Raw genomic sequence first — 12,982 nt, forward strand, 5'->3', positions numbered from 1 at the left:
CTTTCATAGTGTCCAAGGATTTTGATATATTGTATCATCATTCTCATTGACCTCTAAGAATTTTTTTTATCTCTTCCCTGATGTTTTCTGTTATCCATGTTTCATTCAATAGCATATTATTGAGTCTCCAGGTGTTGGAACAATTTCTGTTTTTTATTTTGTCATTGATTTCTACTCTCATTCCATTATGATCTGATAGAACACAAGGCAGTATCTCTATTTTTTTGCATTTCCTAAGGGCTGCTTTGTGGCATAACATATGGTCTATTTTCGAGAAGGTTCCATGTGCTGCTGAGAAGAAAGTGAAACTGCTCGTTGATGGATGGAATACTCTACATATGTCTATTAACTCTAGGTTATTGATTGTGTTATGGAGTTGTATGGTTTCTTTGTTTAGTTTTTGTTTAGAAGATCTATCCAGTGGTGACAGTGGTGTGTTAAAGTCACTGAGAATTACTGTGTTGTGGTCTATTCTAATCCTGAAATTGAGAATGGTATCTTTGATGTTCATGTATGCACTGTTGTTTGGGGCATAAATATTTATGATTGTTATGTCTTCCTGATTTATGTTCCCTTTAACCACTATGAGATGTCCTTCTTTATCCCTTCTGAATAACTTTGGCTTGAAGTCCACTTTATCTGATATAAGGATGGAAACCCCCACTTTTTCACTGAGTTCATGTGCATGGTAGGTTTCTCCCCATCCTTTCACCTTTAGACTGTTGATGTCTTTTTTCTATGAGATGAGTCTCTTGTACGTAGCATATTGTTGGGTCTTTCTTTTTAATCCATTCTGCCAGTCTATGCCTTTTTTTTGATGAGTTTAGGCCATGAACATTCAGGTTTATAATTGAGATATGATTTGTATTCCCAGTCATTTGGGCTTATTTTTCATTTTTAACTTGGTTTCTCCTTTGAGTGTTTTTTCTCTAAGGTAGTTCCTCCCTTTGCTGACCTACATTGTCGTATTCCATTTCCTCCTCATGGAATATTTTGTTGAGAACATATAGTGCAGGCTTTCTATTTGTAAATTCTTTTAACTTTTGTTTATCATGGACGGATTTTATTTCATCTTCAAATCTGAAGTTTAGTTTTCCTGGGTATAGGATTCTTGGTTGACAACCATGTTCTTTCAGAGCATGAAATATGTTGTTTCAGGTCCTTCTAGCTTTTAGAGTCTGGGTTGAGATGTCTGCTGCTATTCGTATTGGTTTCCCCCTATATGTAATCTGATGCTTTTCTCTCGCAGCCTTCAAAATCCTATCTTTATTTTGAATGTTAGGCATTTTCACTATAATGTGCCTTGGTGTGGATCTGTTGTGTTTTCATGCATTTGTTGTTCTCTAAGCCTCTTGTATTTGATTTTACATTTCCTTCTTTAGGTTTGGGAAATTTTCTGATATTATTTCATTGAATAGGTTGTTCATTCCTTTGGTTTATATCTCTGTGCCTTCCTCAATTCCAATAATTCTTAAATTTGGTCTTTTCATGATGTCCCATAGTTCTGGGAGATTCTGTTCATGATTTCTTACCATCTTCTCTGGACAATTTTATTTTCAAGATTAAATATTTTGTCTTCATTGTCTGAGGTTCTGTCTTCCTAGTGGTCTAGTCTTTTGGTGATGCTTTCCATTGATCTTTTTATTTGGTTTATTGTTTCCCTCATTTCAAGGATTTCCATTTGTTTGTTTGTTTGTTTTTGGAGAATCTCTATCTCTTTGTTGAAATGATCTTTTGCTTCCTGCAGTTGATGTTTCAACTGCTTATTGGTATTATCATTCATTGCCTGCATTTGCTCTCTTATCTCATCCTTTGCTTCACAAATCATCTTAATCATGTATAATCTGAAGTCCTTTTCTGACATTTCTTCTAACATAATGTCATTGGATTCTATTAATATAGAATCTAGATTTGTTTGTGTCATTTTCTTCCCTTGTTTTTTCATGTTGTTCATGTGTCTTCCCCTCTAGCAGTAAAGATACGGAGTATTGAAGATTCCCTCCTATAGGCTTATAGTGACCCTATAGGTTTCCAAAACCTTTTCTTTAAGTGGAGATCAATATTAGCAGTGTCCAATTCAGACACTATGCAATCCTAGACCAAATAACCCCTATGAGGACATTAACATTATTGTCATAATAAACAGAATGAGTTCAATTATTATCTTCAATAAAACAGATTTGTAATAAGTTCTGCCATTTCTAAAGGAGAACAATGATGATGCAGAGGCATGTAGGATGTAGCTGTTAATGGGATAAGAAAAGAATATACAGAAGTTTTAATAATAGAAAGGGTGAGAGAATAATCAAAAGATATTGGATATTAGTATGCAAAAAGGGAGAAAGAGACTTGAGGGAACAGGTAAACAAAAGGAAAAGAGAGGAAGAAAAGTAAAGAAATAAAAGCTTAAAATGGTTCAATAAGGAGAAAAAAGATCTATCTAGCAAACAAGTCACTTCTTTGGCTTTCTTTTCTCCCTTCTGTCAACTGCAACAGCCTGGGAATATTAATTCTTTGACTTTCCTGTAATCTTTCTTAGATATGGTTGAGGATGATAGCATCACAGAAAAGTTTAAAAGCGAAGTTTGATTCCTGTCTTCTAATAGGTTTTCATATCAATATTTGCTGATACCTGGATTCCCATTATGTTAACTCAGCTTCTTGAATACAATTCAGTGTTCTTATTTTTTTCAGTTCACACTATGATTTACCTTTGGGAAAAAAATGGAAGAGAGATAAGTTCATCAAATAATGTAAGCATACCTCGGTCTTTCCTCACCTGTAGAATGGAAAAAGTCATTAAATTTTAAGTGCTTTTGTAAAAATACTTAAAGTGTTTTTAAGTCCCAAATATTAGTGGTCCTCAGTCTGATTTGTCATATTATTTGCCTGTGAATATTTAAAAGTATTAAGATCCTGGCACTGGATTAAAGACACTTCAGTTAAAAAACCTGCATTTGAAATTAGTTTGATCCTTTCTTCCACCAATTTTAAGAATCACTATCTATAATATTTTCTGACATTTTGAAATTGCCCTCAATATTATCCATTATTATCATCAACAATAAATACTACCCATGTTAAAATCTTAAATACTTAGCAATAAGTGCTTTAGAACTAATATTTTATAGGGATTTGAATTACCACTTATGAAATTTGTGCTTGGCACCTCTGCATGATTCCATTCTTCTGTACATCTGTCACTCTAAAGAAACTGCTGGCAGGATTCAGTGGGTTTAATTTTTTATGTCAATATACAATGTCCACACTGATTGTGTTTTCATAGGCAGTTTTCTTTAAGAACCACCTAACCAGTACCTGAATCTCATCCAGGTTGTTTACAACACAACATCCATCATCCCTCAAAGGTATAGTACACTTCTCTGTGTGCATTTAATCTCTCTCTGAAGTATGTTTGAACTGATGCTACTGCATTACCTAAAGGAGAAGCATCATTTAACTTGTGAATTTATTATTAGGACAATCTTCAAAATTCTGTGTCTCATGAAAATGAAAGATTCTACATACTATGTGGGCACTAGTGGTAACTTGAATTTCAGTAATTGATACATGATGTATTTTACTATTATATACCTATGTGTTGTCTCACTAAAAATGAGTTCTAATTGAGTACAACCTATTACTATTAGTCAAAATATTGCTCATGTTTATTCAGTAATAGTTCTTGAATGGTTATTGGCTAAGAAATTTCATCTTTAGAGGTAGTAATATTTCCATTTGACTCCAGCAGAAGGGACAGGTCCTAGGATGGGAGTCAGGAAAGCAATAGTTGGTTGTCTATTGTATAAAGAATGGGTGTAAATCTGCCCATCTCTCAGATAACAGTCTGATTATTGAAAATAGGTACAAAAAACACCCATGTCCTGTAAGGAAAATTTGGAACATAAATCATATTGGTCATTGTATTGTTCTTTTATAATAAAAATTTTTATCTTAATGGAAATAGCTTATTGATGAAGACACTTGTAAAAAGCCAGTGAAGCTTGAAATGATGCAACTCCAAAGTGTGAATCAGCTCAGACAAAAAGATTGCTTGTCTACTTCTTTCTCCTTCTTTTTAATGCCCATGGATATCCCCACAATTATATTTGATTAACAAATAATGTAGATGCTGTAAATAACAATTTAATGTTCCTATGTTCATGATACAGACACAAAGAAGAGCTGTAGCTCTTAGTTTTCTCTCAGGTTTATTTCTTGTGTCTTGTTTTGTTGGACATTACTGAAAGAAGAGAAAGTGCAGACAGGAAGTCACCTGGCACACTGAAAATATATTGTGACCAGTTTTTGTGAACCAAAGAAGAATCTAGTAAATGTGTAGCATGATTTTGTTTTACTTTTGATGGTTCCCTCATAGAAAACAAGGTATCTGATCTGCAGAATTAGGAATGAAAGGGAACTGGCATCCTCTCCAAATAACATGGCTTCTATTTGTAGAAGGACAGAATGACATGTCCTGTTACAGAAATAGGAAAATAGTAACTTCAAATAGCAGGATATTATAGTTGAATGATACAAAGATCAACCTTATTAATAAAGTAATAATATATAAATTTTACATGCTTACTTGTTCATTCATCAATATTAATCAGAGAGATAACACCCATGTCTATTTAATCATTCTTCACTAGAGTTGTATCAACTAGAAATTATCTCAGGTGACAATGCTTCAATTCAGAGTTGATGACTACCTGCCCTGTTTTATAGACATTACAAGTGGACTGACAGATTAAACATTAATTGTCAGGATCTGGGTCTCACACACTGAACTTTTCGTTGTTTCCCAGACATCATAAAGTTTCAAGCTGATATCCAGGGGTATAAACCATAGCAGTACCTGAGCTGTATTTTTAAATTCTTGTCAATGTCCTGAGTAGGAATAAAATCAACAGTAGACTTTATGACAACTTTTGAGATGGAGTGGACAGATTATAAAATGGCATGAGATTTAGACAGCTGCAAGCATATCCCAGAGAGGAGCTAGAGGGAAATCTGTGCTGCACAGCCATGTGCTGCTCTTTCTGTGATCTCCTCCTGTGATCCTGAACAGTCCTTCCTGTGCTTGATGCACCTGGTGACACCTACAGCTCTCATCTGTTGTCCAGTAGGATCCCCCCAAGGAAAGAGAGCAGAGATCAAATGGTGTCTTCCTGGAGTGACGTGGAAGTGGAAAGTCATCTTCAGTTTTGAAGGGGACAATCCTCCTGGAAGATCCTAGCGCCACGATAGTCTGTGTTCAGACAGAGAAATCCAACCCTCTTACTCTTTTCTAACAATCTGACAGTAGTTACACAAAATCCTGTATCCTGGTATTGTACTTAACTGAAAAGAATGCATTTTTTAAAATGCTGTCCTTCCTTTTCTGGAAAGTAAGGTGTGTACTTATGACTTGGGAAAAGATATGCAGATGGAATGAAATGGAACAAGCTGCTCGACACCCGCTCAGAGCCCCGCACTCAGGAAGCCCTCCAACACGGTGCATGGCATTTCTCGCTGCCTTTCTTCTTGCCACCATCCCTTCCTACCCATGCTGTGGTGCTTAGGTCACAGTGCAGAGGGACCCAATGATGTGTTGTGTGGTGGGACATCTACAGCCAGTGTCACAAGTACGAATGGAGATCTGGACTGTGGGTGAGGAATCTGGGCCCCATCACAGGTCAGAACATCAATCTCAAACTCATCCTCACCTCTGTCCACACTAACTCACACTTAGTCCTACATGGAGGAAACAGAATTCCCAGTGGGCCTTCCTCCATCCATCACCTCCCTAACTTGCTTCTCTCACGACCAAGGACGGAGGATCCAATGCATCTGGCCTTCCTTGTGCCCAGGGAAGGCTCTGTGTCTGTCTTCAGGCTTGATGTGAACACAGTGTCAGATGTGAGTTTCCTGATGCAGACAACTAAGGGAGGAGGAGACACAGGCATGGAGCACATTCAGCAGCAGCCACCAGGTTTAAGGGCTGGAGGCACAGGCTGATTAATTACCATGGCACAACCATGGAAGTTCAATGCACAGAGGTGATCATTAGCTGTAGAGACATGTTTAAGTAGCCCTAAGATGGTGACTGGCATTGAGCCAAGAGGTGGCGCATAATTAGTGTTAACACGGCACAATCTCTTATGACCTTTTGCCTAATTACTTAATGTCTCCTCTGCACTAGTGGTCAACAGATGTTCCTCATTCTTTCTTTATTGGTACCGTGGCACATGCTCCAACCCTGCTACTTAATCCTAAGCTGATTGGCTGCCTTAGTGTATATAAGACATTCTCTTCACCTGGGAGGAGATCGCAGAACACGGGACTAAGCACACACCTCTAGGTCGCAGGTCACAGGTTGCAGATTGCAGGATGGAGGACTAAAGCCACACCTCTAGGTTGCAGGATGCAGGCTGCATGCCGCATGCCACACCCCACATCTCCAAGAAGCGACTCACCTCTAAGAAGCAGACCTCTGAAAGTGTAGCCTCTCTGAAAGCATAGCACCTCTAAAATTAAGCAAAGCCTCTCTTCCTCTCAAAGCCTTTCTTCCTCTCAAAGCCTCTCTTCCTCTAAGCAAAGTCCCTCTTCCTCTAAGCAAAGCCTCTCTTCCTCTAAGCAAAGCCTCTCTTCCTCTATAAACTAACAAACAAGCAAGTAAGCAAGGAAGTAGCCCAGATAAAGATAATAAAAGTAGATCATTCCCAGTCCACCTCCAATAAATTCCAACTGGATTGTTGCTGTGGGTGGCAATAAATGGTGGCCCATACGGGGAAAAGGGAAATCGGCATGGCGGGGAAACTGAGGAACCTCATAGGAATAGGGTGAGGGAAAATTCCAAGTCCACCTCCGGGAATCGTTACGGCAGGTAAACTAAGGAACCTCACACGAATAGGGTGAGGGAAAGTAGGAACCTCACGGAAGTCTCTGGCCAGAGTGTTTTAAGGGCAAGTGATAGAAAAAATGGGGTTGGAAATTTCAAAGAACCAAATAATTAAGGTTAAAAAAGATGTATTAAAAGGTAATGACACGACAGTGAAGGAAACTGTTCAACAAAGAGAACAAAGTGAGTAAGAATTATGTGGTAAGGATTAGAAAGTAATTACTTAAATAATTTAGGAGAAACAAAGGAAAAAGTAAGGGACAGCCAAATCTTATTCAACCTTCTACACCATCATGGGAGGATCCTCTGACTAAGGCTCTTCAGGACCTTTCTAAGAGCTTAGATGCCCTTGAATACAAAGAACCTCAAAATTCATGGAACTTGCCCGTATTTGAGGATCAAAATAGACAGAGAAATCATCAACCATTAAACTTTAAAACCATTAAAAACTTTAAAGAGTCAGTTATGACGTATGGACCTCAGGCTCCATTTACCTTAAGTATGCTTGAGTCTTTGAGTAATTCAAATTTAACTCTTAATCATTGGAAAGAGTTGTGCAGAACAGTGTTATCTGAAGGACAATATCTGATTTGGAGAGCTCAGTGGTAAGAAATATCTGTTAAAACTGCTCGCAGAAATGCAGCAGCGGGGTTTCTGGGTAGAAATGTTGATATGCTAACAGGAGAAGGCCAATATGCTCCAATAGATATACAAAATCAATATGATCCTGGAGTCTATGCCCAGATATATACAGCAGCAACCAAGGTCTGGAAAACTTTACAGGGAACCAGTGATCTCTAAGGCAGTCTGTCCAAGGTTATACAGGGACCAATGAACCATATGCAGAATTTGTGGATCACCTTTTACAGATGGCAAGTAGAGTTTTTGGAGAGGTAGAGACAGCTATGCCTTTGGTTATCCAGCTAGCCTTTGAAAATGCTAACAAATTTTGCCAAGAGGCTATCAGGCCCTGGAAAAATAAAAGGGACCTTTCTATCCACATAAAACTTTGTAAAGATATCAATGAGGCAGTGATTACAGGAAATATCACTGCTGCAACTATGAGAGGTGTTTCTCCTTCAAATACCTCTGGAGAGGCTCGCCCTAAAGGCTGCTTCCTATGTGGACAGCCAGGACATATCAAAAGGCAATTCCCTAATAAAAGATAAGAGATGACTATAGTAAAATGTGTTACACCTTATGTCCCAGGTTTTTGCCCAAAGTGCAGAAAAGGAAAGCATTGGGCTAATAAGTAGAGATCACGCACAGATATTAAGGGGAATGCACTTCCTAGTAATTCAAAAAATGGGGCACAGGGTCCTGGCCTCAAGGCCCACAAATGTATGGGACTTTAGAGGGAAACAGTATCAGATTACTAATTCAGATGATTCCTTGACACAATCCTTCCTACCTGTTGACTCCCTTATCAGAGGAAAAAAAGGAAGTGCAGGATTGGACCTCTGCTCCATCACCCGAATAGTATTAACACCTGAGATGGGGGTTCAATTGATTCCTACTGGAATCCGAGGACCCCTCCCACCTGGAATGGTGGGGCTTCTCTTAGAGTGGAGTTCAACTACTAGAGCAGGGCTTCAAGTACTCCCTGGAGTTATAGAATCTGATTTTCAGGGGGAAATTAAAATAGTGCTTAGTTCCCCCCCTGGTATTATTGCTGTTAATCCTGGTGACAGAATCACTCAATTACTCCTCCTTCCTAGTCTTCATGAATCATTTAGATGTTTACCACAAGACCAAAACAAAAGAGGCTTTGGCTCCACCGGTACAGGACCTATGGTTGCCAGGATCAGGATTGTTCAAAGAGACCTATGTATAAACTCAAAGTACAGGGAATTGAATTAGAAGGACTACTTGATACAGGGGCTGATACTTCCATTATCAATTCTCAACATTGGCCAAAACAGTGGCCTTTACAAAGGGCATCATGTTCTCTAAAAGGTCTTGGATATTCTAATAGCCCAGAACAGAGTGCAAAGATTTTAAAATGGGAAGATGATGAAGGACATCAGGGAATGTTTCAGCCTTATGTTTTGTCCTGTTTGCCAGTTACCTTATGGGGAAGGGATGTATTACAGCAATTGTGAGTATGTCTTACCACTGAGCCTATAGGCACAAGTGAGGTAGGTTGGATGTTAATGAAAAAAAACAAGGGTATATTCCAGGCAAAGGATTAAGCAAAAATTTACAAGAAAAACTTGAACACATTAAGGCCAGAAAAAATCAGGCTCAGGCAGGGTTAGGATATTTTCCTTAGAGGCCACTGAGATTAATATCTTGAAAATACCATGGCTTTCTAATAAACCAGTTTGGGTCCCTCAGTGGCCTCTATCTAAAGAAAAATTACAGGCGGCCCAACAATTAGTACAAGAACAATTGGAAGCAAGACATATAGAGCTTTCCACTTCCCCCTGGAATTCCCCAATATTTATCATTAAAAAGAAATCAGGGGAATGGAGACTTTTACATGACCTTAGAGGGATTAATAAAACTATGCAAATTATGGGTCCTACTCATCCTGGACTTCCTAACCATATAGCCATTCCCCAAAATTTTCACCTGATAGCTATTGACATAAAGGATTGCTTCTTCTCTATTCTGCTATATCCTGAAGATGCTCCCAGATTTGCTTTTACAGTTCCTTCTATTAATGATGAAGGACTAGATCAAAGATATCATTGGAAAGTTTTGCCTCAAGGCATGGCAAAGAGCCCAACTATATGTCAGGTTTTTGTAGACCAAGTTTTACAACCCATAAGAAAAAAGTATCCAAAACTCATCTGTCTACATCATATGAATGACATTCTATTAGCTCATCATGATCATCAGAGTCTCCTTGAGATATTTGGGGACATGGCTATCAGCCTAAGATAACATGGGTTAATCATAGCAGAAAAAAAGTACAAACTAGATCCCCTATCTTGTATCTAGGATTTCAAATTATGGACACATTCATCAAACCTCAAAAAATCCAGCTCAGTAAAGATTGGTTAACCACTTTAAATGATTTCCAAAAACTACTGGGGGTATTAATTGGCTTCAGCCAACTTTAGACCTCTCCACAGGAGAGTTAAAGCCTTTATTAGACATACTCCATGGGGATCCTGATCCATCTTCTCCAAGATTTTTAACTAATGAAGGTAGAGAAGCTTTAAGTAGAGTAGAAAGAGATATTGAGTGTGGCCACTGTGATAGAATTAATTTCTTAAAACCACTTCTGTTTGTAATTCCTTCTCAATATATGCCCACTTATATTTTCTGGCAAGAGGGACCTTTGATGTGGATATATTTGTCTGTCTCTCCCAAAAATGTAATTGAACCCTATACTTCTATGGTAGCACAACTCATTCTTCAAGGACTTAAATCTGTAATTAGAGTATTTGGAATTCATCCTACTATTATTATCACTCCTTACTCAGCCCAACAAGTTGAATATTTATGTGCTAATGATAATGATTGGGCTGTAGTTAAATGTTCTACTTTTGCAAATTTTGATAATCATATTCCTAAATCTCCCTTATTATCCTTTTGTTTAAACCATCCTGTTATATTTCCTCAGGTAGTTAAAAAACAGCCTATTCCTAGAGCATTAAATGTTTTTACTCATGGATCCTCTAATGGTACTGCTGCAGTGGTCACTTGCCAAAATACTATCACTCATATTACTTCTCTTAATTCTGCTCAACTGGTAGAAATGGAAGCTGTTGTCATAGGCCTTATATAATTCAAGGAACAACCCATAAATCTTTTTACAGACAGTAATTATATTGCACAAGTAATTCCTAAATTAGAATGGCTGAACCTATAGCTCCTCATACTCCAGCTTTTAGGTTATTTTTTTCAAACACAAAAGCACTTATAGGAACATAAAGAACCCATGTTTGTTGGACATATAAGAGTTCATACTAATTTGCCTGGTCCTCTACATGAGGGTAATCATAAAGATGATATTACAACTCAAACTATTTTCATATTTTCTTCAGTAGAACAGGCCACTCAATTTCATGCTCAATTTCATGTTAACAGTACGACATTACAACATAGATTTAAAATAACTAAAGAACAAGCTAGAACTACTGTTAAGGGATGCCAATCTTGTGTTATTCATTCTCCAGTTCCGCATGTAGGCATCAATCCCAGAGGGCTTTTACCCAACCATTTGTGGCAGGTGGATGTTACTCATGATCCCAGCTTTGGTAAACTAAAATTTATTCACGTGTCTATTGACACATGTTGAGGATTGGTTTTTGCTTCTCTCCATTCTGGGGAAAAAGTTAAAGATGTTATCTCTCATTGCTTACAAGCTTTTGCAGCTATGGGAATTCCTAAAATGCTTAAGACAGATAATGGCCCTGCTTATACTTCATCATCTTTTACTCAGTTTTGTCTCAAGTTTCAAATTACTCATAAAACTGGAATTCCTTATAATGATCAAGGCCAAGGCATAGTGGAATGTGCTAATCAAATGCTCAAGCTCATGCTTTTAAAACAAAAAGGGGGAGATTGGGTTATCCCAGAGATAGATTGGCTATAGCTCTTTTTACTTTAAATTTTTTAACTATGGATTCAGAGGGTTTTTCTTCTAGAGACAGACATTGGAATCCACATCAGCAAAACAAACTGCTAGCCTGCTGGAAAGATGTTCTTACAGGGACATGGAAGGGTCCAGACCCGGTGTTAATATGTGGGTGAGGATCTGTTTGTATCTTTCCACAGGATGCAACCTCTCTGGTGTGGGTGCCAACAAGATTCGTCAGACAAGTTAATGATCACTCAACCATTGATAAACATCAAGATGATGCACATTTGCTGCCTTAGAAGCCAGAACTGCTTGGTTGTCTCAAATGGATGGCTAGTAGTCAAAGACAGGACAGTCTCGTGTGGCTGACATATCAACCTAAGACAGGAGCCAAGACAAAAATATCAAGCTTCTTGGTAATCCGATGATGGGTAAGAATGTCAGTATGACATGTGTACGCCTAAGACAGGCACAGTCAATCCAGATGTAGTGATACCTATCACACATCCATTAAGGTTTTCTTCACCTTTCATAACTAAAAAGGGGGATAAGTAGAGACATGTTTAAGTAGCCCTATGATAGCAGCTAACATTGAGCCAAGAGGTGACACATAGTTAGTGTTAATATGGCATGATCTCTTACAACTTTTTGCCTAATTAGTTAATGTCTCCACTGCACTAGTGGTCAACAGATGTTCCTCATTCTTTCTTTATTGGTACCGTAGCACATGCTCCAACCCTGCTACTTAATCCTAAGCTGATTGGCTGCCTTAGTGTATATAAGACATTCTCTTCACCTGGGAGGAGATCGCAGAACACGGGACTAAGCACACACCTCTAGGTCGCAGGTCACAGGTTGCAGATTGCAGGATGGAGGACTAAAGCCACACCTCTAGGTTGCAGGATGCAGGCTGCATGCCGCATGCCACACCCCACACCTCCAAGAAGCGACTCACCTCTAAGAAGCAGACCTCTGAAAGTGTAGCCTCTCTGAAAGCATAGCACCTCTAAAATTAAGCAAAGCCTCTCTTTCTCTCAAAGTCTTTCTTCCTCTCAAAGCCTCTCTTCCTCTAAGCAAAGTCTCTCTTCCTCTAAGCAAAGCCTCTCTTCCTCTATAAACTAGCAAACAAGCAAGTAAGTAAGGAAGTAGACCAGATAAAGATAATAAAAGTAGATCATTCCCAGTCCACCTCCGGTAAATTCCCACAGGATTGTTGCTGCGGGCAGCAACAATTAGCAAAATTTGACCATGCTGCCCCAACCTCTAAGGGTTTCTTTATATTAATGGAGGAGGAGGAGGAGGAGGAGGCCGAGAAGAATTGTTGAACATCTATTAAGCTTATACCCTGTATTCAAAAGGAAGTTCCATGGGCTATTTGTTGGATTTTAGTTTTTATTCATTTGTTGAAGATCTGCCTGTATTTCATTTCTGTTGTTTATTGTGGCAAGATTATCAAAACATCAACCTTTTCATCAGCTTTATGTGCACTACGTATTAAACCCATTCATCTTGTTGTGCAGTTATAAGCAATACCCATTTCCAGAAATATTTTAACTTCCGAAACT

This window comes from Sciurus carolinensis, chromosome 17 (assembly GCF_902686445.1).
Source record: "Sciurus carolinensis chromosome 17, mSciCar1.2, whole genome shotgun sequence".
In the NCBI taxonomy this organism is placed as follows: domain Eukaryota; kingdom Metazoa; phylum Chordata; class Mammalia; order Rodentia; family Sciuridae; genus Sciurus; species Sciurus carolinensis.